Genomic DNA, 25,912 nt, shown 5'->3' on the forward strand with positions numbered 1-25,912 from the left:
TAAATGTAAAATAGCACCTGACATCTAAGTTCCAACTGAATTAAAAATAAACAACTCAACATTTTAAAAAAAACTGGCTGCCCTATGTAAGTATAGCCCATGCCCATGTTATAAAATACAATGATTGAATGTAACATAGCATCAAGAATTAAAGCTGAGATTTAGAAACATAGAAACAGAAAATCTTATAGCATGTAACAGACCCTTTGGCGGACAATATTGTGCCAACCGTGTAACTTGCTCTAGAAGCTGCCTATAATTTCCCTATATTTTTCTAAGCTCCATGTACCGATCTAAGAGCCTCTTAAAAGACCCCATTGTATATGCCTCTACCAGCTTCGCTGGCAGTGCATTCCATGCACCCACCATTCTCTGTGTGGAAAAACTTGCTTCCAAGCACCTTAAAACTATGCCCCCTTGTGTTAGCCATTTCAGCCCTGTGAAAAAGCTCTGGCTATCCACACAATCAGTGTGTCTCATCATGTTATACACCTCTATTAGGTCACTTTTCAGCCTCCATCACAACAAGGAGAAAAGGCCATGTTCACTCAACCTATTCTGATAAGTCATGCTCTCTAGTCCAGGCAACATTCTTGTTAATCTCCTCTGCACTCTCTGTAATATCCACATCCTTCCCGTAATGAGGTAACCAGTACTGAATACAGTACTCCAAGTGGGGTCTAACTAAGGTCTTGTATAGCTGTAAGATTACCTCACAGCTCTTGAACTCAATTCCATAGCTGATGAAGGCCAGCACACCATACGCCGCCTTAACAACACTGTCAACCTGTGCAGCAGCTTTCAGTGTCCTATGGACATGGACCCCAAGATCTTGCTGATCCTCCACACTGCCATGAATCTTACCATTAATATTTGTCTTCAAATTGGACCTACCAAAATGACCCACTTCACACTCATCTGGGTTGAACTCCATCTGCTACTTCTCAGCCGAGTTCTGCATCCTATTGATGTCCTGCTGCAACATCTGACAACCTTCCAGACTATCCACAACACCCCCAACTTTAGTATCATCAGCAAACTTACTAACCCATCATTCTACTTCCTCATCCAGGTTATTTACAAAAATCACACGGCTCATCATCTTGCTCTTCACATACTTGTAGAATGCCTTGGGATTTTCCTCAATCTTGCTCGCCAAGTCCTTTTCATGGCCCTTTCTAGCTCCTTCCTGGCACCGTTGTAATTTTCTAGAGCTCTAACAATACCTAGTTTCTTGAACCTTTCGTAAGCTTTTCTTCCAAACTAAATTTTCTACGTTGTTTGTACGCCATGGTTCTTTTACCGTCGGTGGAATATACCTGTGCAAACTGCCATGCAAATGTTTCCCACATTTTTGCCATGCATTTCCCTGAGAACATCTGCTCCCAATTTATGTTCCCAAGTTCCTGCCTAATAGCATCATATTTCAACCTACCCCAATTAAATGTTTCATCAAATTGTCTGCTCCCTTCCCTCTCCAGTGCTATGGCACAGGAGATAGTTATGATCACTACCTCCAAGAATCTCTCCCACCAGGAGATCTGACACCTGACCAGGTTCATCTCCCAATTGCTGATCAAGTACAGCCTCTCCTCTAGTTGGCTTATCTACATATTATGTCAGGAAACCTTCTTGAACATATTTAACAAACTCCACTCCATCTGAACCCCTTGGTCTTGATGCCAGTCAATATTAGGAGAGTTAAAATCTCCCAACACAATAACCCTATTACTGTACCGTTCCAGAATTTGCCTCCCTATCTGCTCTTCAATGTCTCTGTTACTTTTTTTGGGGGGGGGGGCGTGTCTATAAAAAACACCAGTAGAGTTATTGCCCCCTTCCTGTTTCTGACTTCCCGCAATGACTCAGTAAACAGTCCCTCCATGACTTCCTCCTTTCCTGCAGCCGTTTTACTATCCCTGATTAGCATTGCCATACCCCACCTCTTTTTGCCTCCCTCACTGTCCTTTTTGAAACATCTAAAGCCTGGCACACTCAGCAGCCATTCCTGCCCCAAAGTCATCCAAATCTCTGTAATTGCCACAACATCATAGTTCCACGTATTGACCCATGCTCTAAGTTCATCCTCCTTGCTCATGATACTCCTTGCATTAAAATAGACATATCTCAAACCATCTGGCTTAGTGCTTCTTTGGTCTATTGTCTGCCTGTCCTTCCTCATAAATTCCCTACAACCCTACAAGCTGTCACTACTTGTGTGCCAACTGGTCCACTCTCTGCCTCTTCACTTTGGTCCCCACCCCCCTGAAAATCTATTTTAAACCTTCTCCAATAGCATTAGCAAACATCCTTCCCAGGATATTGGTTCCCCTCCAGTTCAGGTGCAGTCCATTCCACTTGTACATCCCTTCCCCTGAAAAAATTCTGTTGATCTTCCTGTTCTGACCTTCACTAGCTCATGGCACTGGAAGTAATCTGGAGATTACCACTTTGGAGACCCTAACTCCCGAAACATACTGCGCAGGATCTCTACCCCTCTCCTACCTTATGCCATTGGTACCAACATGTACCATGCCTTTGGCTGCTCACCCTCCCTTTCAGGAATATTCTGCAGCCACTCAGAGACATCCTGGACCCTAGCACCTGGGAGGCAACACACTATCCCAACCCTTCCCTCTCCACTGACACTACCAGCCTCCCTTCCCCCTCTGATCCCAGCTCTCATCCATGCCGGGTCTTTACCATCCCCTCTGACCTTCAACACTCTGAGGCGAAGTGGTCTGTCCTCAGTAAGGGCCTTAACTTTGTCCCCCTTCGCCCACACCTCAGCGAGTGCTGCGTGCGTCATGATGCTGAGCTCTTCTTCCACCGGCTCCGTCTTCGAGCCTACTTCTTCGGCAAGGACTGTCCCACCCCCACCGATGACCCCTTCTCCCGTCTTCAACCCTCCTCCACTTCACAGACAGCCCGCTCTGGTCTTTTGCCTCCTCTAGATCTCTTTATTGCTAACTGCCTACGGGACATCAACCGTCTCGACTTCACTACACCTGGTTCCAATTACAACCTCACTCCTTCCGAACGCTCTGCCCTCACTCCCTCCGCACCAATCCCAACCTTACTATAAAACCCGCTGATGGGGGGGGGGGGGGGGCGCTGTTGTAGTCTGGCTTACTGACCTCTACCTTGCCGAGGCACAGCAACAACTCGCTGATACCTCCTCTTATTTACCCCTCGATCATGACCCTACTAAGGAACACCAGGCCATTATCTCCCACACCATCATCAACCTTACCAGCTCTGGGGATCTCCCATCCACTGCCACCAACCTCATAGTTACCACACCCCGCACTTCCCATTTCTACCTCCTACCCAAGATCCACAAACCTGCCTGTCCGGGTAGATAAATTGTCTCAGCTTGCTCCTGCCCCACCGAACTAATTTCTGCATACCTTGACACTGTTTTATCCCCCCTTGTTCAATCCCTTCCTACCTATGTTTGTGACACTTCTCACGCTTTGAATTTTTTCAATGATTTTAAGTTCCCTGGCCCCAGTGCCTTATTTTCACCATGGATGTCCAGTCCCTATATACCTCCAGCCTCCACCAGGAAGGTCTCAAAGCTCTCTGCTTCTTTTTGGATTCCAGACCTAACCAGTCGCCTCTACCACCACTCTCCTCCGTCTAGCAGAATTAGTCCTTTCTCTTAATAATTTCTCCTTTGGCTCCTCCCACTTCCTCCAAACTAAAGGTGTAGCCTTGGGCACCCATATGGGTCCCAGTTATGCCTGCCTTTTTTTGGCTTTGTGGAACAGTCCGTTCCAAACCTATACTGGTATCTGTCCCCCACTTTTCCTTTGCTACATTGATGGCTGCATTGGTGCTGCTTCCTGCACGCATGTTGAACTCGTTGACTTCATTAACTTTGCCGCCAACTGTCATCCTGCCCTCAAATTTACGTGGTCCATTTCCGACACCTCCTCCCCCCTTTCTTGATCTTTCTGTCTCTATTTCTGGAGCTGGCTTATCTACTGATATCGACTATAAGCCTATGGACTCTCACAGCTACCTGGACTATTCCTCTTCCCACCCTGTCTCTTACAAAACTGCCATCCCCTTCTCACAATTTCTCTGTCTCTGCCGCATATGCTCTCAGGATGAGGCTTTTCATTCCAGGACGAAGGAGATGTCTTGCTTTTTTTAAACAAAGGGGCTTCCCTTCCTCCACCATCAACTCTGCTCTCAAATGCATCTCTCCCATTTCACGCACATCTGCCCTCACCCCATCCGCCCACCACCTCACTCGGGATAGGGTTCCCCTTGTCCACACCTACCACCCCACCAGCCTTTGGATCCAACGTATAATTCTCCGTAACTTACGCCACCTCCAACGGGATCCCACCACCAAGCACATCTTTCCCTCCCCCCACTTTTCTGCTTTCCGCAGGGATCGCTCCCTACGTGACTCCCTTGTCCATTCGTCCCCCCCATCCCTTCCCACCGATCTCCCTCCTGGCACTTATCCTTGTAAGCGGAACAAGTGCTACACCTGCCCTTACACTTCCTCCCTCACTACCATTCAGGGCCCTAGACAGTCCTTCCAGGTGAGGCGACACTTCACCCGTGAGTTGGCTGGTGTGATGTACTGCGTCTGGTGCTCCAGGTGTGGCCTTCTGTATGTTGGTGAGGCCCGATGCAGACTGGGAGACCGTTTTGCTGGAACCTACACTCTGTCCGCCAGAGAAAGCAGGATCTCCCAGTGGCCACACATTTTAATTCCACGTCCCATTCCCATTCTGATATGTCTATCCATGGCCTCCCCTACTGTCAAGATGAAGCCACACTCAAGTTGGAGGAACAACAGCTCATTTTCCGTCTGGGTAGCTCCAACCTGATGGCATGAACACTGATTTCTCTAACTTCAGTTAATGCCCCTCCCCCCTCCTTCCCTCCCTCTTCTCTCTGTCCCTCTCACAATCACTCCTTGTTTGCTCTCCATCTCGCTCTGGTGCTCCCCTCCCCCTTTCTTTCTCCCTAGGCCTCCCGTCCCATGATCCTCCCCCTTATCCAGCTCTGTATCCCTTTTGCCAATCACCTTTCCAGTTCACCCCTCCCCTTCCCACTTTCAAATCTCTTATTATCTCTTCTTTCAGTTAGTTTTGATGAAGGGTCTTGACCCGAAATGTCATCTGTACTTCTTCCTATAGATGCTGTCTGGCCTGCTGCGTTCCACCAGCATTTTGTGTGTGTTGCTTGAATTTGCAGCATCTGCAGATTTCCTCGTGTTTGCGTTTTTATTGACACTATCCTTGTGTCTCTTTTGCTGCCACAGAATTTCCTATCTGTCCCCCTAACTATGGAGTTCTCTATGACTGCTCTGCCTGACTTTGCCCTTCCTTTCTGAGGCTCAGAGCTGACCACAGTGCTATTAGTCTAGTTGCTGCTGCCTTGCCCAGAGAGATCATCCCCCTCAGCAGTATCCAAGGTGGTATACCTTTTGCTGAGGGGAATGGCCACAGGGGGACCCTGCACTCACTTCCTTCTCCCTTTACCTCTCTCAGTGTTCACCAATCTACTCCCTGAATTCTGCACCCTGGGTGTAACCATCTGCTCAAAAGTCTTATTTATCAATTGTTCTGCCTCCCAGATGATCCCAAGTTCATCCAGCTCTTGACATCCAGGTCTGTCAAGAGCTGGAGGTGACTGCACTTTCTGCATCAGGGAGACTATCAGGTGCCAAGAATTCCCACATCCTACAGGAGGAGCATTCCACTGCCATATCTGTCACCCTGCCTGCACTGTATAATGGCAACCATGACCAAATCTTCTTTTCTTTTTAAATCTTTTTATTAATTTTTAAGCAAACATAAATGAAACAGAATACAGAGAGTTTGAGAGTACATAGTTAATAGTTTAAATAAACATTCAAATAGATGATAATCAATATATAATAACCTCCCAAACTCATGGTAATTACGAACAAAAGAAGTAAAAAAAACCCAAAAAAAGAGGGAAAAAAACTAACCAATATGGGCCCTTGCATTATGTCAAATATATACAGTAGTACCAATAACTCCGAACCTCCATCCAAATAATTAAGGATAATAAAAGTGAGGTTTAGGTGTTACGTATTCAGGCAACAATAAATATATGTGAGTTAGGCAAAGGGTTTTTATAACAAATAACATGTTTATTAAACACTGAAAACAAACCCCCCAAAAGTAAACAAGCACTAACGTAACCGGAAAACAGCTGCTGTGCGGCAGCTTAACAGTTCTTAAAACGATGCAGCTTAACAGTTCTTAAAGCGATGTTGCAAAAACAGTTGGTTAAAGCGATATTGCCAAAAGTTCAAAATGCTCAGTCCATTTAAAAGGAGAGACTTTTTAAGGCGATTTAAATTCTCTCCCACGTTGTTTTCCTTCGATCCCCGGCGTCGAACTCTTCCCACGAATAATTTTATGAAACGTAACGGCTTAAAGGCACTGACCTTCCCTTTATCACTCTGTCCTCAATCTTCTGCTATCCCGCAGAGATTAACACGAGAACAGTCAACGAAATCCTTCCGAATGAGGATCACATAAGGTCGAACCCATTCCACCGTCGAAATTCGATTCTCCTATTTTCACTCTCCACTAGCAGTATTGTAAAGAAACTGCTGGCAATGACCTTTTAAACTTTAGGCATTAGTCTTTCAACTAAACTGCGTCATCACATTAAATCACGCAGTGGCATGAAGTCAACATGGCAAATCTTGCCACGAACTGTCCCTCCCCACAGGGTGGGGTCCTTCTCTTATACCCTGTGTGTAAAAAAAAAAACACACACAAAAAAAAACCTGTCACATGATCTCTACTGGCGGGAAAATGACGTCACTCCACCATCACAAGACCATTACCTCAAGTCCAGTATAACTTCAACCCCAGTCACGTGACAAGGGTACCACTGTCACGTGTCACGAGTACATAACATAGTAAAAGACAATTTAACTCATATGAAAATGTTGAATAAATGGTCTCCAAGTTTCTTCAAATTTAACTGAAGGATCAAAGACAACACTTCTAATTTTTTCTAAGCTCAAACAAGAGATAGTTTGAGAAAACCACTGAAATATAGTTGGAGGATTAATTTCTTTCCGATTCAATAGAATAGATCTTCTAGCCATTAATGTAACAAATGCAATCATCCGTCGAGCTGAGGGGGATAAACGACTATTATCCACCATTGGTAAACCGAAAATTGCAGTAATAGGATGCGGTTGGAAATTGATATTCAGAACTGTTGAAATAATACCAAAAATATCTTTCCAGTAATTTTGCAAACAAGGGCAAGACCAAAACATGTAGGTCAATGGAGCAACATCAGAATGACATCTGTCACAGGTTGGATTAACATAAGAATAAAATGGAGCAAATTTATCCTTAGACATATGAGCTCTGTGTACAACCTTAAATTGTATTAGGGCATGTTTAGCACAAATAAAAGAAGAATTGACTAATTGTAAAATTTTCTCCCACTGCTCAGTGGGTGTAAGACAAATGAAGTTCTTTTTCCCATTCCTTAATTTTTTCTGATACTTCTGGCTGTATTTTCATGATCATATTATAAATGATGGCTACTAAACCCTTCTAACAAGGATTCAGAGCTAAAAAAATTTCCGTAATGTCCGATGGACATAATTTCGGAAAAGACTGTAACTCATTATTCAGAAAATTTCTAACTTGCAAATATCTAAAAAAATGAGTTTTAGGTAAATTATATTTATTAGATAGCTGTTCAAAGGACATAAAACTATTATCTAAAAATAGATCACGAAAACATGTTATACCTTTTGTTTTCCGTAACATAAAGGCTTGATCCATAAAAGAGGGCCGAAAAAGAAAGTTAGATATTATAGGGCTTGATAAGGTGAACTTCTTCAAGCCAAAAAATTTACGAAATTGAAACCATATTCGCAATGTATGTTTAACTATAGTTATTTGTTTATTCAATTTAGATAAAGAGAAAGGAAGTGAAAACCCTAAAATTGAAAACAATGAAAAGTCTTGTACAGATCTACATTCCAAATTTACCCATTGTGGGCAAGCTGCTATAGTCGATTCTTGTGTCCAAAATATTAAATATCGAATATTAACTGCTCAATAGTAAAATCTCAGGTTTGGCAAAGCCAAACCACCCTCCTTCTTAGGCTTCTGTAAATATTTTTTGCTTAGTCTAGGATTTTTATTCTGCCACAGATTGGAAGATATTTTGGAGTCAATAATATCAAAAAAAGATTTAGGAATAAAAATTGGTAATGCTTGAAATAAATATAAGAATTTGGGTAATACCATCATCTTAATAGCATTAATTCGACCAACCAATGACAAAGATAATGGGCACCACCTGGTAACAAGTTACTTACTTTGGTCAATTAAAGGTAAGAAATTAACTTTAAATAAATCTTTATGTTTTTTGGTAATTTTAATACTCAAATAAGTAAAGTAATCTGTGACAGCTTTAAATGGTAAATGTTCATAAATTGGAACTTGCATATTTAATGGAAATAATTCGCTCTTATTAAAATTCAATTTGTAACCAGAAAAGTTACTAAACTGAGCAAGCAAGGACGAAATAGCAGGAATAGATCTCTCAGGGTCAGATATGTTTAGTAACAAATCATCAGCATATAATGATAACTTATACGTCCCTTCCCCACGAGTAATACCCAAAATATTAGGTGATTCACGAATGGCTATAGCTAAAGGTTCCAAAACAATGTCAAATAGTAAAGGACTTAAAGGACAGCCTTGCCTTGTACCACGGAATAACTGGAAAAGAAGGAGATCTTTGATTATTGGTAAAGACCGAAGCCAAGGGTTTATAGTATATTAATTCAATCCATGATATAAATTTCAAACTAAAATTAAAATGCTGCAACGTATTAAATAAATATGGCCATTCAACTCTATCAAATGCTTTTTCAGCATCTAAGGAAATGACACATTCTGGTATTTTGAGTGAAGGAGTATAAATAATATTAATTAATTTTCTAATGTTAAAAGATGAGTAACGGTTTTTAATAAATCCAGTCTGATCTTCAGAAATAATTCGAGGTAATATATTTTCTAATCTAGTGGCCAAAATTTTACTAAAAATGTTAAAATCCGTATTCAGCAAGGATATAGGCTGATAGGATGCACATTCAGTGGGGTCTTTATCTTTTTTAAGAATTAAAGAAATAGAGGCTTCATAAAAAGATTGTGGCAATTTACCTATAGTTAACGCATCTTTAAAAATTTTACAAAGCCAAGGAGAGAGTATAGAGGAAAAGGATTTAAAAAAATTCTATAGTATAACCATCCGGACCAGGAGCTTTACCAGAATTCATTGAAAAAGTAGCCTTTTTTATTTTAGGAATACACTATCCTCTGTTATTAATTTTGGGATATTCAATTTTCTTAAAAATTCATCTATTATAGAAGAATCCTCAACAAATTCTGATTGATATAAAGAATTAGCCTTTCAAGATTTTTATAATTCCTTATATCAATCAGAATGTACTAAGGACTCTTCTATAATAAATGAATTTTTAAGGAAATTGAATATTCCAAAAGTAACTGTTGAGGATAGTGTATTTTTGGATACACCTATTACGGAGTCTGAAATAGAAAAGGCTATTTTTTCAATGAATTTGGGTAAAGCTTCTGGTCCAGATGGTTTTTCTACAGAATTTTTAAAATCTTTTTCTTCCATACTTTCTCCTTGGCTTTGTAAAATTTTTAAAGATGCATTAAGTATAGGTAAACTACCACAATCTTTTTATGAAGCTTCTATTTCTTTAATTCTTAAAAAAGATAAAGACTCTACTGATAGATAGATAGATAGATACTTTATTCATCCCCATGGGGAAATTCAACATTTTTTTCCCCAATGTCCCATACACTTGTTGTAGCAAAACTAATTACATACAATACTTAACTCAGTAAAAATATGATATGCATCTAAATCACTCTCTCAAAAAGCATTAATAATAGCTTTTAAAAAGTTCTTAAGTAGTTTACTTAAATACATTAAATACAATCAACCCCGGCACTTTAACATATCTTACTCCTGGCGGTTGAATTGTAAAGCCTAATGGCATTGGGGAGTATTGACCTCTTCATCCTGTCTGAGGAGCATTGCATCGATAGCAACCTGTCGCTGAAACTGCTTCTCTGTCTCTGGATGGTGCTATGTAGAGGATGTTCAGGGTTTTCCATAATTGACCGTAGCCTACTCAGCGCCCTTCGCTCAGCTACCAATGTTATACTCTCCAGTACTTTGCCCACGACAGAGCCCGCCTTCCTTACCAGCTTATTAAGACGTGAGGCGTCCCTCTTCTTAATGCTGCCTCCCCAACACGCCACCACAAAGAAGAGGGCGCTCTCCACAACTGACCTATAGAACATCTTCAGCATCTCACTACAGACATTGAATGACGCCAACCTTTTAAGGAAGTACAGTCGACTCTGTGCCTTCCTGCACAAGGCATCTGTGTTGGCAGTCCAGTCTAGCTTCTCGTCTAACTGTACTCCCAGATACTTGTAGGTCTTAACCTGCTCCACACATTCTCCATTAATGATCACTGGCTCCATATGAGGCCTAGATCTCCTAAAGTCCACCACCATCTCCTTGGTCTTGGTGATATTGAGACGCAGGTAGTTTGAGTTGCACCATAACACAAAGTCCTGTATCAGTTTCCTATACTCCTCCTCCTGTCCATTCCTGACACACCCCACTATGGCCCACTATGCGCATCCTATCGGCCTATATCCTTGTTGAATACGGATTTTAAGATTTTTAGTAAAATTTTGGCTATTAGATTAGAAAATATATTATCTCGAATTATTTCTGAAGATCAGACTGGATTTATTAAAAACCGCTATTCATCTTTTAACATTAGAAAATTAATTAATATTATTTATACCTCTTCATCTAAAATACCAGAATGTGTCATTTCTTTAGATGCCGAAAAAGCATTTGATAGAGTCGAATGGCCATATTTATTTAATACAATGCAACATTTTAATTTTAGTTCAAAATTTATATCATGGATTAAATTAATATAAACCCCTAGCTTCGGTTTTTACCAATAATCAAAGATCACCTTTTTTTCAGCTATTTCGTGGTACAAGGCAAGGTTGTCCTTTAAGTCCTTTATTATTTGACATTGCTTTAGAACCCTTGGCTATAGTTATTCGTGAATCACCCAATATTTTCGGTATTACCCGTGGGGAGACGATGTATAAGGTATCATTATATGCAGATGACTTGTTATTATATATATCTGACCCTGAAAGATCTATTCCTGCTATTTCTTCTTTGCTCGCTCAATTTAGTAACTTTTCTGGTTATAAATTGAATTTTAATAAGAGTGAACTATTTCCATTAAATATGCAAGTTCCAGTTTATAATCATGTACCATATAGAATTGTTACAGATTATTTTACTTATTTAGGTATTAAAATTACTAAAAAAACATAAAGATTTATTTAAAATTAATTTTCTGCCTTTAATTGATCAAATTAAGCAACTTGCTAATAGATAGTCTCCATTATCTTTGTCTTTGGTAGGCAGAGTTAATGCCATTAAGATGATGATACTACCTAAATTTTTATATTTATTTCAAGCATTACCAATTTTTATTCCTAAATCTTTTTTTGATATGGTTGACTCTAAAATATCTTCTTATTTGTGGCAGAACAAAAATCCTAGACTAGGCAAAAAATATTTACAGAAGCCTAAGAAGGAGGGCGGCTTGGCTCTACCAAACTTAAGATTTTACTATTGGGCAGTTAACATATGGTATTTAATATTCTGGACACAAGAATCGACTACGTCTGCTTGCCCACAATGGGTAAATTTGGAATGTAAATCTGTGCAAAATTTTTCATTGATTTCAATCTTAGGATCTTCACTTCCTTTTTCGTTAGTTAAAATGAATAAACAGATAACTAATCCCATAGTCAAGTATACATTACGAATTTGGTTTGAATTTTGTAAATTTTTTGGCTTGAATAAGTTTATGCTGTCATGTCCTATAGTATCTAACTACTTCTTTCGGCCTTCATCTATAGATCAAGCTTTTTTATTATGGAAAACAAAAGGTATAACATGTTTTCGTGATCTGTTTTTGGATGATAACATTATGTCCTTTGAACAGCTATCTAATAAATATAATTTACCTAAAACCCATTTTTTTAGATATTTGCAAGTCAGAAATTTTCTGTATAATGAATTAAAGTCTTTTTCGAAAGAATGTCCATTGGACATTACAGAAAGAATTTTAGCCCTAAATCCTTGTCAAAAGGGTTTAGTAGCTATCATTTATAATATGATTATGAGTGTACAGCCAGATGTATCAGAAAAAATTAAGAAGGAATGGCAAGAAGAATTGCATTGTCCTATATCTACTGAGCAATGGGAAAAAATTTTGTCATTGGTAAATTCGTCCTCTATTTGTGCTAAACATGCCCTAATACAATTTAAGGTTGTACATAGAGCTCACATGTCTAAAGATAAACTTGCTCGATTTTATTCTTATGTTAATTCAACTTGTGACAGATGTCATTCTGATGTTGCTTCATTGACTCATATGTTTTGGTCTTGTCCTTGTTTACAAAATTATTGGAAAGATATTTTTAATATCATTTTAAGAGTTTTAAATATCAATTTCCAACCGCATCCTTTTACTGCAATTTTTGGTTTACCAATGATAGATAATAATCGTCTATCCGCTTCATCTCAACGACTGATTGCATTTGTTACATTAATGGCTAGAAGATCTATTTTATTGAATTGGAAAGAAATTAACCCGCTAACTGTATTTCAGTGGTTTTCTCAAACTATTTCTTGTTTGAGTTTAGAAAAAATTAGAAGTGTGGTTTTTGATTCTTCAGTTAAATTTGACGAAACTTGGAGACCATTTATTCAACATTTTCATATGAGTTAAATGGTCTGATCCTAAACCTTACTGTTATTATCCTTAAGTATTTGGATGGAGGTTCGGAGTTATCGGCACTACTGTATGTATTTAACATTATGCAATTGCCCATGTTGGTTAGTTTTCTTTTAGTTTTTTTTGGGGTTTTTTTTTCCCCTCTCTTTTTCGATTCTTTTATATTAATACTATGAGTTTGGGAGGCTTTATATATTGATTATTACATATCTGATTGTCTGTTTAAACTATTAATTATGTACTCTCAAATGTTTTGTATTCATATTTCACTTATGTTTTTCTTAAAATTAATAAAAAGATTTAAAAAGAAAGAATGATATAAAGAATTATAGAAATCTTGAAAGGCTTTATTTATCTTTTTATGGTCGATCGTCAGAGTGCCATCTCGTTTACGAAACCTAGTAATTTGTCGTTTAACCGAAGCAGTTTTCAATTGATTAGCCAATAATTTTTTAGACTTATCTCCATGTACATAAAACTGGGTTCTAGATTTAATTAACTGATTTTCAATCAAAGAGGATAATAACAAACTATGCTCCATTTGAAGTTCAATTCTTTCTTTATAAGGTTCTTTGCTGGGGGTCACTGAATAAATCTTATCAATTGCTTTGATTTTATCAACCAATGTTAATATTTTAGAATTAGTTCGTTTCCTAACTCCAGCAGAGTATGAAATAATCTGTCCACGAATAAATGCTTTAAAAGTGTCCCATAAAATTCCACTAGAGATCTCTGCTGTAGAATTTGTTGAGAAAAACAAATCAATTTGTTGTTTAATAAAATTAAGGAAGTCTAAGTCCTGCAATAAAATAGAGTTGAACCTCCAAGATTTAGCATTAGTAGATGAGTCCATTGTCTTAATAGATAGCTTCAAAGGTGCATGGTCAGAAATGGTAATGGAGTCATATTTACAATCAATAACATCTGTAAGTAAATGGTGATCAATAAAAAATTCAATTCTTGAATAATTATGATAAACATGAGAAAAGTATGAAAACTCTTTGTCATTGGGGTGTAAAAAACGCCAAATTTCGGAAATTACAGAATCAATCATAAAGGAATTAATAAGAGAGGCCGATTTATTCGGAAGAGCTTGGGTGGGCTTAGATCTATCCATCGAAGGGTTTAAACAACAGTTAAAATCCCCACCCATTATCAGCATGTACTGATTCAAATTAGGAAAGGATGTAAATAGACACTTTAAAAATTCAGGACAATCAGTGTTTGGAGCATAAACATTAACTAAAACAACTTTTTGATTAAAAAGTAGACCAGTAATAAGCAAAAATCTTGTGGGTCTGAAATTGTTTCATAGTGTATAAAGGAGGTTGAAGAATTTATAAAAATGGAAACGCCTCTTACTTTGGCTTGGGAATTCGAGTGATACTGTTGGCCTTTCCAAAACCTAAAAAAACGTTGACTATCCACCTTCCTCACATGAGGAATATTATCTTTGTATAAAGATAATATTAGCATTCATTCTGTGGAATACTTTGAATATTTTTTTCCGTTCGATCGGATGATTTAAACCATTAGTATTCCAAGAAACAAAATTAATAATCGTATCCATATTGCCAATATTTATTACAATTAACACAAGGTTTAAAAAAAAAAGATGAACTCATGAATCCGGAAGAGGGAAGTAAGTTCAAGGAGGAACCGGAAGTCATGACACTCCAACCATTTTTGTAGTTTCGAATCAGCCCATGAAGTAAAACTAAGCGTGAAGCAAGCAAAAAGAAAAATCCCCCTCCCTCCACCCTCAAAACCCCAGGAAAAAAGCCAAAAAGAGGTAAGCAAGCGATCTAATACTAAATTTACCCCCATGTCTCAAGACAGCAACTCAAACAAAAAAGTTAAATAAAAGATACAAACCACCCATATTATAAGAAAGGGTTAGTATAACAAAGATTAAAGTATAAAATTAGTATTATATATAAAACAAAAGGATTTTTAAAAAATTAAAACGATAAAACCCATAAATGGATAATATTGTATTAGTGTTTTAAAAGAAAGTCCTTAAACTTATTCAGACACATCAAAACGGATGTGATGTATCCAAGCACTAAGGTCTTTTGGGGAGAAGAAACGACATCTTAGAAAAGTTTTTTATTTTTAAAAAATCTTAATATTTAAACGTTAAAAATATAAAAAAGTGTATATGGACTTAAAAGAAAACCCTAATGAGTTACTTTCAAAACTAACAGAATAATAATATAAAAAGAATAAACTCAGAATAAGCCAAAAACGGACTTTTACCGTGTGTAAGAAATACGTGTAAGCCATCACGTAAAAAAAATCATCATTTTATAAAAGATCCAAATCTATAAACTAATTATTACATTAGTCAACCCATAGTAAAAAAAAAAGTATTATTCTTCAAGGAATCTTTGAGCATCCGCTGGAGATTTGAACAGCCGATAAGTCCCATCTTTGAGAGTAACTCTTCAATTGTGCTGGAAATAACAGCGCTTGCTTGTAGCCTTCCTGATGAATTTCCGACATAACCGATTTGAAAGCCATTCTTGCCCTTAAAACTTCGGGACTATAGTCTTCCAGAATATGGAATTTAAAATCTTGAAAGCTGATCATACCCTTTTTCCGGGCAGCCCGAATCAAACGTTCTTTGGTATGAGGATAATGGATCCAGAGAATTACTTGTCGTGGTTTCAAACCTGAATCTGATTGAAAACGAGAAATGCGATGTGCACGGTCGATTATTGGAGGGGTATCCAGTACTTCTGAGCCGAAGACATCCATTAAAAATTTGGAGAAAAATACAGTGAGATCACCGTTCTCAAATTTTTAGGAATCCCAATTATCCGGAGATTTTGTCTTCGAGAGCGGTTTTCAAGATCAGTGATTTTAGATTTATAATAATCCAGCAGTTGAGAAGTTGAAGCTTGCTGTTGTTGCAGAGTTTCAATTATGCGATCTCTCTGGCGAGCGGCATCTTCAAGAACTAAAGTACTTGCTTCTTGTTGTTGTGAATCCAGTGTAAGTGATTGAAGTTTTGCGTCAAGTGTCTTTAAAATTTCATCGAACGTAGAAAGCTTTGAGGTTAATTTATTCTCCAGTTTTTCAAGTCTGTCGTCCATAAGCTTCACAATTGCTTCCAAAGTTAATGGTTCTTTCGTCTGTTTCAATTCCTTTGCTTTAGACATTTCAACGAGTTGAAAATGATTCATACAGTTGAAAAAGATTTCATACGTCTGAACCCCTTTAGAAAAGGTATAAAAAGATCAATTAAGGGGTGCTTGTAGGTAAAAAAAAGGAAAAGGATTGGAGCGATGCCTAAAACCGCTTCACTCCATAAGCGCCATCTTGAGACTCCCCTGACCAAATCTTCTAACCTGTTTCTTTGGCCTCAGCTGCTTCTCGTCGAAGTCTCTTGAGTCAAAGCCTGAAGCTCCTACTCTCACTGCTGACCTATTGCCAACAGTGGCTACCCCACTTGCCCCTTCTTTACTCTAATTCGCAGTGCTCTGTTCCTGGCACTGATTGGACCTCTAGAATTACTGAATGCCTGCGACGCTCTCCTTTTATACTCGCTTCGCCGACCTGCAAGTAAACTCTTCAAAGTGTCCTGCTCCCAATGCTGATTGGACCTCTGGAAAAAACAAAGCTCTGAAATCAAATGAAGGTAGCTGCCCCCTTAAAACCCAAATATTACACATAACTGTGAATTAGAAATTGTCCATGTACCTGTGGGAGATAGGTGGGTGGTGGAGCATTGTTCAGTTGCATGACAGGCCTTGGCGATAAAGCTGTTTTGCAGTCTATAGAGATGTTTCTGTACCTCCTGCTGGAGATTAAACAGGTGATTACTAGGGTGGGATGAGTCCATTGTGTGGTTGCAAGCCTGCTATAGATAGCATGAGTTGTAGATGGTTTCCATATCTGCTAGTTGTGTCCCAACAATGATCTGTGTGTCCCAGCAATATTCTCTGCAGACCTAATCACTCATTGATTGCTTTTTGGGCAATCTTGTTGCAGCTACTGTACCGTACTGGCATGTGGTAGGTCAGTATGCTCTCAATTAAACATCGATAAAGCAGCTTTTAGAGGCAGATTTGCTCTCTTTAACTCCTAAGAGAGTATAGGCACTGCTGAGTCTTTTTTTGTTAAACAAAATATACTTTATTCAAAAATAATATTATATACAATAAACCATTCAATGACTCTCAATCCTTTACAAATGTTTCCATTACAGTCTTTACATTCCCACACTTTTGCCACCCACGTGGCACTCTGTTATTCCATATTTACATACACTTGTTCAGGGGTATACACCCCACCCCCTACCCTTCAACTCCCGCGGGAGAAGGACCCTAGACTGTGGTCCTTCCCCACCGGGCCTTTGCGGTGGCTGCACCGAGTTTGAGTGCGTCCCTCAGCACGTACTCCTGCAGCCGAGAATGTGCCAGTCGGCAGCATTCTCCCGCGGACATCTCCATGTGTTGGCAGACCATCAAGTTTCGGGCTGACCAAAGAGCGTCTTTCACCGGTTGATGATCTGCCAGCAGCACCGGATGTTGGTCTCGGTGTGTGTTCCTGGGAACAGCCCATAGATTAGATCACGTAGATCTGTCACGTAGCTGCTGGGGATGAACCTCGACACTGTCCCTTCCATCCTCTTCCACACCTTCTCGGCGAACCCACAGTGCGCAAAGAGGTGGGTCACTGACTCCTCCTCACTGCAGTCCTCCTGTGGGCAGAGGGGTGTGGAGACGATGGTCTGGGCGTACAGGAGGAATCGAACTGGAAGGGCCCCTCTCACCGCCAGCCAGGTGCCTGTTGGTGAGGTCTGGCGATGAGGCATTTTGCCAGATGAACTGGACAGTCTGCTCAGGGAACCACCCCACTGTGTCCATCACGTCCTTCTCCTGCAGTGCCTGCAGGACCTTACGTGCTGACCACTGCCTGATGGCCCTGTGGTCAAAGGTGTTGACCTGAAAGAACTTCTCTACGAAGGACAGGTATGGCGGCAACGACCAGCTGACAGGGGTGTTGTGCGGTAAAGGGGCCAGACCCATCCTTCGTAGCCAGGGCGACAGGTAGAACTTGGGCATATAGTGGTACTTGGTGCCCACGTACTTGGGATCCACACACAACTTGATGCAGCCACACACGAAGCTGGCCATCAGGAGGGGACGTTTTTGCCCCGTTGTTCAGGGACTTCTGCACGGTGGTCTGTCTGACCCGCTCCATCTTGGATCTCCAGACAAATCTGAAGATGGCTCGGGTGATTTCCGACCTGAAGGAGCGGGGGACTGGCCACACCTGCGCCAAGTACAGCAGCCCTGAGAGCACCTCACACCTGATGACCAGGTTCTTTCCCGCTATTGATAGGGAGCGCCCTCCCCACAGTCCCAGTTTCTTTTTAACCTTGGCAGTCCGCTCCTGCCAGTTCCTGTTGCACACCTCAGCCCCTCCGAACCAGGTCCCCAACACCTTCACGTGATCAGCCCTGATGGTGAAGGGGACGCTGGATTGGTCGGGCCAGTTGCCGAAGAGCATGGCTTAACTCTTCATGTGGCTGACCCTGGCCCCCAACGCCTGCTTGAACTGTTCGCAGATGCTGATCAGCCTGTGAACTGACCTCATATCAGAGCAGAAGATGGTGACGTCGTCCATGTATAGGGTGGTTTTGACTTGGGTCCCCCCACTGCCTGGCAGCATCACCCCTCTTATGCCCCCATCCCTCCTGATGGCTTCGGCAAAGGGTTCTATGCAGCACACGAACAGGACAGGAGAGATAGCAGCCCTACCTGACTCCAGACCTGATGGGGAAGCTGTCTATTTCCCACCCGTTGACCTGGACTGCGCTACAGATGTCTGTGTAGAGCAGTTTGATCCAATTCCGGATTCTCTCCCCAAATCCCATTTTGGAGAGTACATCCACCATGTACGTGTGCGATATCCTGTCGAAGGTTTTCTCCTGGTCCAAGCTGACCAGGCAGGCGTCCACCCCCACTGTCCTGCACGTAGGCGATGGTGTCCCTCAGCAGTGCAAGGCTATCTGAGATCTTCCTGCCCGGTACAGCACAGGTTTGGTCCGGGTGGATCCAGTGCAGACTTGACCCTGTTGGCGATAGCCTTGGACATGATCTTGTAGTCCACATTCAGGAGAGAGATGGGCCTCCAATTTCTAATGTCTTCCCTCTCCCCCTTCTGCTTGTAGATGAGGGTGATGATGCCCTTCCTCATGGATTCTGACACGCTGCCTGCCAGGAGCGTAGCGTTGTACACTTCCAGCAGGTCGGGGCCCATCCGGTTCCACAAAGCCGAATACAACTTGACCGGTAAGCCGTCGCTTCCGGGAGTCTTACCCGACTCAAAGGAACGGACGGAGCCAGTCAGCTCGTCCAGGGTCAGTGGCTGCTCCAGACTCTCCCGCTTGCCGTCGTCTAAGACCTGCGTGATAGACGACAGGAAGCTGTGGGAGGCTGTGGAGTCTGTGGCCTTTTCTCCGTACAGACCGGCATAGAAGGACCTGCAGATCCTCAGAATGTCTGTCTGCGAGGACGCGATTGAGCCGTCCTCTTCCTTAAGGTTGTGGATCACAGAGCTCCTCCTGTGCACCTTTTGGAAGAAGAATCGTAAGCACATCTCCTGCTCCACGGACCCTTGATCGGAAGATGATCTTGGAGGACTCGGTGGCAAAGTGCTGGGCCTGCCGGCCCTTCACCTCCCGCAGTTCCTCCCTGACGTCCACCCCCTCAACTGCAGAAGGAGGAGTTGCTGCAACTCTGTCTGGAGTTTACGCAGTTCTCTCTGCCCCTGCCTTGCTTTCTGGATACCCTTGCGGATGAAGAACCTCTTGATGTTCTCCTTAGTAGCTTCCCTCCAGTGAACCGGGGAATCAAAGAAGGCTTTCAAGGTTCTCCAACCTGTGTACTCCTTCTCTAGTTCCTTGATGTTCTCTGGCGACAGCAGCTTAACATTCAGCTTCCACGTCCCTCTCCCTGCCTTCCGGTCCTCCTGTAGGTGACAGGTGGCTCACAGAAGGCAGTGGTCAGAGAAGAACACCGGCGTGATGTCAGTGGATCTGACCATGAGGGACTCTGACAGGAAGAGGAAGTCGATCCGGGAGCGGGCTGAACCGTCCGGTTGTGTCCAGGTGGCTTGTGGCTGCGCTCCACCTGTGGGGGCGCCAAGCTTGGCTGTCTTTACCGTATCAATCAGGAGTCTGGAGGTACTGTCCAGCCTGCCGTCGGATCGTCCAGCCGCATCAATGGTGCAGTTGAAGTCTCTGGCCAGAACGACCGGCCGGGACGTCACCAGCAGCGGTGGGAGCTGCTCGAGGACGGCCAGCCGCTTGCTCCGCATGGGGGAGGCGTACACGTTGATCAGCCGGAGCAGAGTGCCTCAGTATTTGACATCAGCTACCAGGTGACTTGGGTGATTGAGAAGTTGCCTCCCCGTAGCAGAATCCCCAGGCTGGAAGTGCAACAGTCGTTGCCCCCTGACCACACCGATAAACCCCGGGTCTGCCAACGTGACCACCTCCGGTAGTTGCTGAGGTGTGGCAGTCCGCACTCCTGGAGGAAGGTCACGTTGGCCTTTACCGTGTCCAGGTACTAGATCGTGCTGACGCATTGCCCAGTACTCTTCAGGCTGCGCACATTAATAGATGCCAGTGAAATGTCCGCCATGGTTTAAAGTTCTTTATTGCAGCAGCACATCGTCCTTACCTCCGCAGTCCTGTGTCATCATGCCCACCGCCTTTGTGAAGTCCTCAAATTTTTTTCAAAATATATATTTTATTAAATTTTTAAGAGAATGACATAAAATGAATAGAATACTAGAGTAATGAAAGTTAATATTAGCCCTCCCCCTTCCTTTAACCCTTCCCCCCTTAACATCCCTATCTAAAAAAAAGAAAGAAAAAAGAGAAAAAAAAGAGAAAGAAAGAAGAAAGAAAGATTTGCCTAGATATCGGAAGATCGTGGAATGCAGCTAAATATTTAATTATTCCAACGGTCTATAGTTAAGTATGAATCTGATTTCCAAGTAACTGCAATAGCTTTTTTGGCTACTGCCAATGCAATTTTTATAAATTTTTTCTGATATTTATTCAGTTTAGGTTTCGGTATTATCCCTTCAATATCGTCTAATAAAAATAATATTGGGTTATGTGGAAGTTGTATTCCAATAATTTGTTCCAGTAAAAGTCTTAAATTTATCCAAAAAGGTTGAATTTTAAAACAAGACCAAGTAGAGTGTAAAAAAAGTACCAATTTCTTGATTACATCAAAAACATTGGTCAGATAAATTTGGGTTTAATCTATTTATTTTTTGTGGTGTAATATATAATTGATGTAAAAAAATTGTATTGTAAGTCGGACATTTATTGTATTTGTCATACTGTCAAGGCATAGTCTTGACCAACTTGTTTCATCAATTTTAATATTCAAATCAGTTTCCTATTTTTGTCTTGATTTATGAATTCCTTGTTTAATTGTCTGTTTTTGAATCAAATTATACATACAAGAAGTAAATGTTTTAATTTTGCCTTTTTGAATTAAAATTTCTATTTCATTAGGCTTCGGCATTAACATTGTTTGACCCAGTTTATCTCTTAAATAAGCCCTTAATTGAAAGTAACAGAAAAGAGTGTTGTTTGATATTTTATATTTATTCTTTAGTTGATCAAATATACCTCCTTCAAAACAGTCACCTATATATCTAATCCCTTTTTGAAACCAGTTATATAAAAGTTGGTTATCCATTGTAAAAGGAGTGAGTCTATTTTGAATTAGGGTTCTCTTTGCTAATAAAGATTTCTTTGTCTCATCATCAACATTTATCTAATTCCATAAATCAATCAAATGTTTTAATATAAGAGATTCTTTCTTTTCCCGTATCCATTTGGATTCCCATTTATATATAAAATCTTCTGGTATATTTTCTCCTATCTTATCTAACTCTATTCTAATCCATGCCGGTTTATCTTCATCAAAAAACGATGCAATAAATCTAAGTTGATTTGCTTTATAATAATTCTTAAAATTTGGGAGTTGTAATCCTCCTAGGTCAAATTTACATGTCAGTTTTTCCAACGATATTCTTGACATCTTACCTTTCCAAAGAAACTTCCTCACACATTTATTCAACTCTTGAAAAAGCTTCTGCGGCAGTTGTATTGGTAATGTTTGGAATAAATATTGTATATTGTATTGTATATATTGTAATCTAGGAAATAGGTCCTCACCTTCTGTGGGCTCAGGAACTGCAGGTCATCCTCCCCTGGGTGTGGCAGTACTGGTTCTTTGCTTGGGGGCTTGCTATTGTCGTGGTTTTTCGTGCTTTACAAATGACCAGGAGACGCAGAAGATTCTTCAAGAAGGGTTAAACTTTAATCTGCAAATCAAAGCTGAGACAGTCATTGAGCTAGTTGCTGACTGTCTCCCGATTCTCGGACACAGCAGCTTTTTAAAGCAATCTCCTGGACCCGTTGCTATAGTTGCATATCACACGTACTATCTTGTCCCTATTGTTTCTACCTATTGACTTATTCATGTTCTAGTCTACATCTCTTAGCTACCTTTTATTAACACATATTGTCTCTTACATTCTTAAGATTTCAAATAACAAGTTCAAACTACCTAATCTACATCAAGGCTGACTACATAGCTTTAATTACACAGCAGACAAGTTCAAAGCAAAACATCTCTTAGCTACCTTTTATTACCACACCATTGTCGTCTACATTCAATTGGATACATGCAGAGCCCATAGCAAACTTCAAAGCTGACTACCTTTCATTAGCATATATTAACACACCATTGTCTTTTAGCATTTCACACAGTTTTGGTTACACAGCAAATAATACAAGTTTAGCACGTAGCCAACTTCAAAGCTGACGACCTCTCCCAGCCACCTCTCACTAGCATATACCAACACACCATTGTCTCTAGCATTCCACATAGTTTTTAGCATTAAGTTTTATACTCCATAATATTTTATACTCCAATATATCCCCCCTTTGAGACCCCTCTGGGTCTCACACTCACACAGAGAGAGAAGACTAAGAGTCTGCGCACAAAAGCCCCAATAAACTCAAGCACTTATTCCCAAATCTCGGGTTAAACTAAAATTTCCTGCACCAAGACCTCAAAGTATTCTCTCCCTGTTACCCTGGGCCGCTGAGCCAAAAACCTGTCCCTTTGTACCTGAGACAGGGAAAAAGACTCAAAAGCCCTTACAATCTACTCCCACACTGTCGTTTTGCTCCTGTTCATCCTGCAGGTGTTGTAGGCTGTAACGATACATTTTCGGTGTTTCTGTCTCCACTACGCTAGCTTCAGCAATCGTCACGAGCATCGGAAATTGTTTGGTTGCAGCACGCACTACAAGAGATTGGAGACAAGGAAGAAAACAGCACAGCACAAGCACACAGCTCAACAATACAATACTGACAGTTATTGCTACTTTAGTCATCCATGCTCCCCATCCTCCGAGTCTACTTTCTAACCAATCAAAGAACTGATGTCCGAACCCTGCATTCTGTTTGACCTCCGTCCGCAGATTCCTTAACTTATTCATTGCTCTGGTGAAAGACCCTTCTGGGCTAGTATTGTTCGGTATGAAAGTGCAGCATTGTTCTCCAAACATTACACACACACCCCCTTTCTCTGCCAAAAGCCAATCCAGTACCTGTTTTGCCACGCCACCCTGCTAGTTGCATCCAGCTGTTGCCCTAAGGCCTCCAGTGCATCGGTGTAGTTGATGAACCTCTGTTGATTGTAGTATGTATAGTTTATCCATTCAACATTTTTGCTTACCCCTATCACAGGTATGATAGCTTCCCAGTGAGCATCTCGTGCGGTGTCAGGCATGTTATTCGATTAGTTTACAGGCGGTAACTCATCAATGCTAACGGTAAAGCATCGACCCAATTAAGTTTAGTGTCTGCACAAATTTTGTTTAGTTTGGCTTTCAGGGTTCCATTAATTCTCTCTACCATGCCCTGCGACTGAGGGTGGTATACACATCCAAACCTTTGCTTTATCCTCAGCGCCTGTAGTACCAGTTTGACCACTTTCTGGATAAAAGCTGAACCATTGTCTGAGCTAACTTCTGTAAGGTATTCCAAACCTTGGGATCACTTCATATGTCAGGAATTTTACCACTGTCTTTATCATGTCTACGTAATCGATCACTAAATGTTTAAATGGTCCTTCAGGTACAGGAATATGACCTTTTGGGGTTGTAATTCCCTTCCGAACATTATTTTGTGCGCATACCTCGCACTATGATAAGACAAAGTCCACTGAAGCCTGTAAATAAGGTGACCAAAAACCATCCTTCTTTATTTCCCTTATCACTTCCCCCTTGCACAATGGTCCATCCCATGCGCTTCTGAAATCAGAATCGTCAGTAGAGGGGTGGGCGCTACCAACAAACCGTCTTCCGTGCTCCACAAGCCTTCCGGGTTCTGCTTGGCCCCCCTTTTTCTCCACATTGTCTGTTCTGCCAAAGTTGCCTTACCTTGTATTTCAATTAGGTCCTCCACGTCAGGTTCTGGAGTTAGGCTTACCTGGGGGGCAATGACGGCTGACGTACATCCACTGGGGGGGCAATGACGGCTGACGTACATCCACTGAGGGGTAATGACGACTGACGTACATCCACTGGGGGGTATTAACGGCTGACGTACATCCAGACGCTTTTCTAGCTGCCTCATCTGCAGCTTGATTTCCCTTTGTTATTACATCGTTTCCCTTTTTATGTGCCTGGCATTTTACTATAGCCAATGCGTTAGGTTTCATTATGGCTTTTATTAAGTCTAGAATTTGCTGACAATGTTGTATGGGATCTCCGCTACTTTTTAAAAAAATCTCTCTGCTTCCACACTGCCCTGAACAAATGGCATACTCCGTGAGCATATGCTGAATCAGTATAGATGTCTACTTTCTTACCTTCCATCATTTCACACGCAGCTGTCAGGGCTTTGAGTTCTGCTAGTTGGGCGGAACACGGTTGGGGACAGGACTCCATCCTAATAATCTTATAGCTCGACTGATCCTGCTGCACCACTGAGAATCCTGCGTGATTTCCATCATAATCCCTATAACAAGGGCCATCTACGAACAGAACCGTTTTATCTATCTCCTCTAGTGGCTCTGACCGTAAATCTGCTCTCAATTTGGCAAATGCCATCGTCTTCCCTACACAATCATGGGGTTCTCCTTCATAGTCTAAAGGGACAAAATCGGCTATATTACTGGTAGTGCATCTCTGTATGGTTATGTCAGGAAATGTCAATAGCATCTGATACGCTGCTATCCTGGCTGGCGTCAGCACAAATTTCCCTTTGTCCAGCTGTTCTGCTACTTTGTGGTGCTGACTGCAATTCCTGCTTAATAGTATTGAAAGCTATCTCAGCCTCTCCATTCCACTGTAAGCCATTGTTTAAATTTGTATGTCCTGCTTCTTTCATTATCTTTCTTAAAGCTGCCACAATCTCAGCATATTCTCCTATCCAATCTGAGCTGTACCCTGCCATTCCCAAAAATGTCATCATTTGCCCTACAGTCTGGGGTTTTGGGGCCTTAGCTATCGCCTCAATCTGATCTGGTGCTATCGCCTTCACTCCCTTGGATATTACCCTGCCTAAGTACTCCACTTGCTGTGTGCAGAATTGCAGTTTCTTTTTGGATACTTTATGTCCTCCGTGCGCTAGCTTCTCTAACAGAGTTACAGTGTCCTGCTTACACTGTTCCTCGCTGTGGGAGCAAATCAACAGGTCATCCACATATTGTAACAATGTACTTTCCAATGGCGTGCCCTCTAGGTCTGCCTTCAATACCTGATTAAAAATGTGTGGTGAATGTTTAAATCCTTGCGGCATTCTGGTATAGGTATACTGAGCACCTCTGTAAGTAAATGCAAACAAATACTGTAATACTGACACTGCTTGGCCAGAGGAATGCTGAAGAAAGCCGAACACAAATCGATCACTGAAAA

The 25,912-nt window shown here is 41.2% G+C and overlaps 1 protein-coding gene across 3 annotated transcripts in view; it reads left to right on the forward strand.

Annotated features, from left to right (window-relative positions):
* Positions 1-25,912, forward strand: part of LOC140739528 (F-box/WD repeat-containing protein 11) — a 291,401-nt gene that overhangs the window by 81,153 nt on the left and 184,336 nt on the right. The window lies entirely within an intron of this gene.

The sequence above is a fragment of the Hemitrygon akajei genome, chromosome 15 (assembly GCF_048418815.1).
Source record: "Hemitrygon akajei chromosome 15, sHemAka1.3, whole genome shotgun sequence".
Taxonomy (NCBI): Eukaryota; Metazoa; Chordata; class Chondrichthyes; order Myliobatiformes; family Dasyatidae; genus Hemitrygon; species Hemitrygon akajei.